The sequence below is a fragment of the Octodon degus genome, unplaced genomic scaffold, assembly GCF_000260255.1.
Source record: "Octodon degus isolate 3935 unplaced genomic scaffold, OctDeg1.0 scaffold00120, whole genome shotgun sequence".
Taxonomy (NCBI): Eukaryota; Metazoa; Chordata; class Mammalia; order Rodentia; family Octodontidae; genus Octodon; species Octodon degus.
The window spans coordinates 8,717,742-8,724,818 of record NW_004524696.1 but is presented as its reverse complement, the minus strand read 5'-3'; the positions used below and the strand labels follow the sequence as shown (position 1 = coordinate 8,724,818).

General features: G+C 42.6%; 2 pseudogenes; both read left to right on the top strand.

Moving 5' to 3' along the window:
• The window catches only part of LOC101583700, a 16,632-nt pseudogene that overhangs the window by 5,641 nt on the left and 3,914 nt on the right, over window positions 1-7,077 (top strand).
• Window positions 1,110-2,627, top strand: LOC101570987 (annotated as a pseudogene).

Genomic DNA, 7,077 nt, shown 5'->3' with positions numbered 1-7,077 from the left:
TTTCATTGCACTGTGGTCAGATAACATGCATGGGATAATTTCTGTTTTCTTGCATGGACTTAAGTATGATCTATGGACTAGCATGTGGTCTATTTTTGAAAATGTCCCATATGCAGCTGAAGAAAATGTGTATTCAGCTGTGGTTGGGTGGAACACTCTGTATATGTCCACTAAGTCCATTTGTTCCAAGTTCTGGTTCAGTTCTGTTACTCCTTTGCTAATTTTTTGTCTGCTTTACCTATCTTTTTGGGATAAGGGGGTGTTAAGGTATTCTGTAAAGAGCATGGTATTGCATATTAGATTTTTAATGTACATTAAGATTTGTCCTATATAGTTGGGTGCTCCTGTGTTTGGTATATACCTATTTATGACTGTTACCTCTTCCTCTTGAATTTTTCCCCTCACCAGTATATAGTATCCTTCTTTATTTCATTTGATCCTTCTTGGTTTGAAGTTTAAAATTTTTGAGAACAGGATTACTAACCCTGCTTTTTTCTGAGGTCCTGGGGTATGTAATATTTTTTTCCATCTTTTGACTTTAAGCCTATGAATTTCTTTATGAGTTAAGTGTGTTTCTTGTATAGAACAAATTATTGGATTTTGCTTCCTAATCCACAGTATCAGTCTATTTCTTTTAATTGGTGAATTGAGTCCATTTACATTGATGGTTATAATTGAGATGTATAGATTAATGATTGACATGTTGTTTACCTGCTGTTGTACCCCTCTTTTTCTCCTGTATTTAATTGTTTGTCCTATTCTGTGGGTTCTTTCCATTCATATTCATGGAGTTGTGGTAATCTGTGTAGGGTTGGCTTTGTCATTATGAAATTCTTTAGTTGTTCTTTTCATGGAAGTATTTCATTTCTCCATTAAACTTTAAAGAGAGTTTTGCAGAGTATAACAGCCTGGGTTGGAATTTGTTTTCTTGCAAGACTTGAAGTACTTTGCTCCATGTTGTTCTCAATTTGATGCTTTGTGGGGAGAAATCTACCATTATCCTGATAGGTTTTCCTAGTTGTTTTTTAAGCATTTTATTCATTTTAATGAGAAAAAATAGCAATGAAACAGTTTCAAAACAGCTTAGTATGACAGTTATGCATGCCTAGTGAGGGCCCGGATGTTGGTCATGCGAAGATTGCTGGGCGGTTCTTGCCAGAAGTGGAGAGCGGTTGATTGCTGTCACGAGGCGGTTCGTCATGGCTGACATGCAAAATTTGGTTGAAAGATTGGAGAGGGCAATGGGTCACCTGGAGGCAGCATCCCAACCCTCTGAAACATGCTGAGGGCATGAGGATAGAGTCAATCCTTCACAGGGAGCAGCACCATATGTGGGAGCATTTGACTTGCTGCTTGCAGGTCCTGTGGCAGAGTAATTGAAGATCAGTAAAGAAACTGGGGGAGATGTGCAGAAACATGCAGAGATGGTCTACATGGGTTTGAAGTTGGAGCGAGCTCTCCTGGGCCCAGCTTCTCAGTGCCAGCAGCCAGCCAGTAATAAGCTTTCCGATTTGTTGGCACCTATCTCAGAGCAGATCCAAGAAGTTATAACCTTTTTGGAGAAGAATTGAGGCAGCAAGTTGTTCAACCACCACTCTGCTGTTAGTGAAAGTATCCAGGCCCTGGGTTGGGTGGCGATGGCTCCCAAACCTAGCCCCTCTGTGAAAGAAATGAATGATGCTGCCATGTTTTATACAGAGTCCTCAAGGAGTACAAAGATGTGGATAAGAAGCATGTGGGCTGGGTGAAATCTTACCTGAGTATATGGACAGAACTACAGGTTTATATCAAGGAGTTCCATACTACTGGCCTGGCCTGAAATGAAATGGGGCCAGTGGCAAAAGAACTGAGTGGACTGCCATCTGGACCTTCTGCAGGATCATGTCCTCCTCCCCCACCACCAGGCCCACCTCCCCCTTCCCCCAGTTGCCAGCAGTTCAAGCTCTGATGACTCTGCTTCCCACTCAGCACTGTTTGCACAGATTAATCAGGGGGAGAGTATTACCCATGCCCTGAAGCATGTATCTGATTATATGAAGACTCACAAGAATCCTTCCCTGAAGGCTCAGAGTGGTCCAGTGTGCAGTGGCCCCAAACCATTCTCTGCACCTAAATGCCGAACCAGCCCATCCCCCAAACCAGCCACAAAGAAGGAACCTGTGCTTCTTGAACTGGAGGGCAAGAAGTGGAGAGTGGAAAACCAGAATGTTTTTAACCTAGTGACTGATAACACAGAGTTGAAACAGGAGGCTTACTTGTTCAAGTGTATCAACACAACGTTGCAAATCAAGGGCAAAATTAACTCCATTATAATAGATAACTGTAAGAAACTTGGTTTGGTATTTGATGATGTGGTGGGCATTGTGGAGATAATTAATAGTAGAGATGTCAAAATTCAGGTAATGCATAAAGTGCCAACCATTTCCATTAACAAAACAGATGGCTGCCACGTTTACCTGAGCAAGAATTCCTTGGACTGTGAAATAGTCAGTGCCAAATCTTCTGAGATGAACATCCTCATCCCTACAGAAGGTGGTGATTTTAATGAGTTCCCAGTTCCTGAACAGTTCAAGACCCTACAGAATGGGCAGAAGTTGGTCACCATAGTAACAGAAATTGCTGGATAAGCAAAGTGCCATTGGGTCCTTTGCCCTCTCCCTTCACACCATGGGATAAATCTATCGAGAATGTTCTTGCCTAGATTTCCTCTACCTTTCTGCTCTTAAACTGCTTCTCTTCTCTGAGAAGCCCAGCTACCTACCTTCACTGAAATATACCTCAGGCTGAGATTTGGGGTGGGATTGCAGGTCAGCTCATCTTCTGCAGGAAGGTGCCTCTTTTCCACATCAGCACAACCACACCACCAATCTGCCCCTGAGGAACTGAAGACCTGGACTTGTGCATTCTAGCTTTCAGCATTTGGGAGTTATTTGACCAACAGTCAGCCCTTTGGAAAAAGCGAGACAGTCCCAAGAACTAACAGATTAGGATGTGCATACTCATCTTTTTCTAACAATGAACATGGAGGCATAGAAGTTAGTATGATCCCAGAGGGTTGTAACCAAACTAATTTTTCATGCTTCATAAGTGAGACAAAGGTTATACTGGACTAACAGTTGAGGCCTGGCTGCCTAGCATTCCAAGCAAATATGTTTCCTACAAGCATTCCTTAATTCTGCATTCCATCTTGGGTCTGACTCAACCTCGAGATTGCTGGTACCATAGCTACAGTAGCAGGGCTCTCATCCAGAGCAGTTCAAGGAATCTGGGGCCCTCTTTCTCTGGGATTCCTATGTAGCACCTTCCAACAGAAATGACTTTAAAAGCAAACACACCATTCCAAAGGGTCCAGCATTTCTCCTCCTTGCTAGGTGCCTGTCACCTATCTTTACTGCCTCTTTTTGCCTGTCACATTGAACAGCTTAAGGCATCTGACAGAGGACTAGACCCATCACTGCAGGTTGGTTTTAGGTCTTGATTTATCTAAGAATCTTGCTCAGCATTGTTTATGTTTCAGTTTTACCCCTGTAGGACATACCAAAATATGCAACCTTTTTTGGTGGGAAGAGAGATTGTCCTGTGACTTCTGTCCATTTCCTGAGGCCTGTGGAAATAAACCTTTATGTACTTAAAAGTTATACAGAAAATAGAATAAAGACAGTTACAATAATTAGTACATTGCATATTGTTATCTTCGTAGTATTTATTCAGAGGACACGATTCAGACATGATACTTTATCTAAACAATATTAGTACAAATCTTTCTTCTCATTGAACTAATAAAGGGAGCTGTATATCTACTCTATTTTGTATATACATATATATTTTTTCACTACAAAATGACCTTTTATTTATAGCCTCCTTTTTCATTTTGTTTTGTCAGAGATGGGTGTTCCATTGTTGTTGTTAGGGAAGCTGTATTTGGAGATGGTTTTGAAGGACTTTTCTTCTTAATACCACCTACTTGTTCTTAAGAGTTTTTTTGTTACCTTTTCACTAGCTGCAATGGTGTCTTCACAGTCTAGAACTCTACCTTCAGTTTCATTCAAATGGTTCTTTCAACTTGTGATTGAGGTTTTAATTTCTGTATATCTCTTTGAATCTGCTTCATGCATTCTATTTCTTTCCTATGTTGCTCATTCAACGATTTCATCATTTTTCTATTCTCCTCTATTTTTTATCTGTCTTCTTTAGAAGCACTTAGTAATTCTTTTATTACAGTTATCATTATTTTTTTACTTCAGAGATTATTTCTGATCTGATTTTATCTATATATTTCTGCAGTTGATTCTTTACTTCACATGCTACTATTTCAGAGATTTCAGGTGTGTGATTTCCAATATTTTCTATGCTGGTGTCTGCTGCATTTGTTCTGGGCTGCCTCGGGGCCTGAAAATGCATTTTGCTCCTTTTCTTTGTCATTTTATATAGCACTGTCTTCTAACTTTTGGTGTAGGGCTTTGGTGAAGTTATTACCTTAGCACCTACTGATATTCTTACCCAAGAGAGATTATGTGGCTAAGGCAGTTATAGTTTTGCATTTACAAAATGACAATTCTCAACACTAATAATGGGTAGTGAGATGTAGCAGTTGACAAATTTTTCTAACTAATGGGTTTATATTTTAGACCATAAGAGCAAACATTATGACTGTATAGCTAAGCATATATTAAATTGGGAAATTGTATTTAAATTAGTTCCCCTAAGTTTGATCTTATTACCTCCCCTTTTGTACCTGGAGTCTTCTAGGCAAATTGTTCACCCTGGTAACCTATTGCCCCCTCTCTCAATCAAGAGACAAAGAGAGTGTATCCTCTCATAGATCTGGTTCTAGCAAAATGTCTCAGCTTACCAGATCTCAGTCTACCAAGTTCAAACTCATCCAGGTGGGCCTGCCTTGAGTCTAGCTGCTGTGTTCTGCTTCTTCCTGCTGCAGCCCATGGAAGTAAACCTGCTGTGTCCCTCTGGCAAGATGTTCTGGTCCTGAATTAGTTGGGTGGTTCTCTTCCCTAGCCTCTGTGCAAGGAGTTCTGCCACAGGGTTCCACACCAGGACTATGTGATGGAAGAGGTTCCTGAGAGCATGCAGACAGTCGCACCCATGCCAAGCCTGGGCGCTGGCTGGAACTTTTCTTTTTCATAAATGTCAATGTAAGATGTCTCAAGAAATAATATTACAAAATGGAGAATTTTGTCAAACTACAGGTCAGAAATGAAGTCTTTCTATCTTTCTTTCTTTGAGATTGTGTCTCTTTCTGCAGCTCAGGCTGGCCTTGAACTTACTACCTAACTCAGGCTGATCTCAAATTCATGGAAATCCTCCTGCCTCAGCCCCATGAGTGCTAGGATTACAAGTACATTTCACCATGCTCAGCATTAAAAATGAATTTTAAAGAATAGGTCATAGGAGAACCATTCCTAGCCCAGGCCCAGTGAGTGCGTGAGAGAGCTTTGGGCTACCCTGGGCTGGCGGAACCTACTGGACCCAGCCCAGGTGCAGCGTACGCTCGTCCACCCCCTTGGGACGTCCCCCACTACTCGACAGCACCCCCCCAACCCCACCCACAGAGTAGGAATTTCTGCCACATTCCTGGAACCCCCAGATCAGTCCTAGCCCAGGCCTGGTTAGTGTGTGGGAGAGCTTCCAGCTACCCCACACCAGCAGGACCTACCAGTCCCAGCCCAGGTGCAGCGTGGGTGAGACCCTCGTTCACCACCTTGGGATGTGCCCTCATCAGTCCGTAGGACACCCCCACCCCTTCTACAAAGTAGGAATTTCTGTCACATTCCAGGAACCCCCAGATCCAGTCCTAGCCCAGGCACAGTGAGTGTGTGGGAGAGTTGCCTCTACCCCCTACTCCACCTTGTCCCCTCCAGACTCACCTCAGGCCTGGCATACAGGCCTGGGGTGAAACCCTGCAGCTGCAATTCCTGCAGAGAGTGTAGGGGACAGAACCAGCCAGCTACTCCAGGAGCAACATATATTGCCAGAGGGGAACAACAGGTTCACCCCCAATGGCAGCAGCAGGGAGGAGCTGAGCACAGCATCCAGACCCAAGCCAGGCACAACTGGATAAATCCAAACTTTGCAGATCTTCACCTGACCTTCAGTAGGTGCTAAGGTTATAACTGCAACAAAGATCTACAACAAAGGTCAGAAGACAGTGCTACATAAAATAACAATGAGAAGGAGCAAAATGCAATCTCAGAACCCAAAACCACCCATAACAAGTGCAGAAGATACTAACACAGAACAAATTGGGAATCACACAGCTAAAATCAATGAATCAACGGCTTCTGAAATAAAGAAGAAGCCGCAGAAAGATATAGAGGAACTCAGGTTGGAAATGAAAAAAGAAATTCCTGAATTAATAACATCTGCAGTAAAGAATAAAATCCAGAAACAGAGAGGAAACCCAATGCCCACCCAGAACAAGTGGAGAGGACACTAGCTCAGCTAAAATATATGAATTAATAGCACCACTAGTAAATAAGCAACAGCAGAAAGTCATAGACGAAATCAGAGCAGAATTCTTTTCTACTAGATCGCTCAAATATATGAATTAATAGCATCAACAGTAAATAAACAACAGCAGAAAGTTATAGAGGAACTCCGAGTGGAACCTTCTGAAATAAGAAAAGAATTCTCAGAACTCATAGCATCTGAAGTAAAAAATCAACTACAGAAAATTAGGGAGGAGAGCCTTTTTACCAAGATGGCGCCGAAAGCAAAGAAGGAAGCCCCTGCCCCTCCCAAAGCTGAAGCCAAAGCAAAAGCTTTGAAGGCCAAAAAGGGCGTGCTGAAAGGCATCCACAGCCACAAAAAGAAGAAGATATGAACGTCGCCCACCTTCCGCCATCCCAAGACACTCCGGCTCCGGAGGCAGCCCAAATACCCTCGGAAGAGCGCCCCCAGGAGAAACAAACTTGACCACTATGCCATCATCAAGTTCCCCCTGACCACAGAGTCCTCCATGAAGAAGATTGAGGACAACAACACACTCGTGTTCATTGTGGATGTCAAAGCCAATAAGCACCAAATCAAACAGGCTGTAAAGAAGCTTTAAGACATCGATGT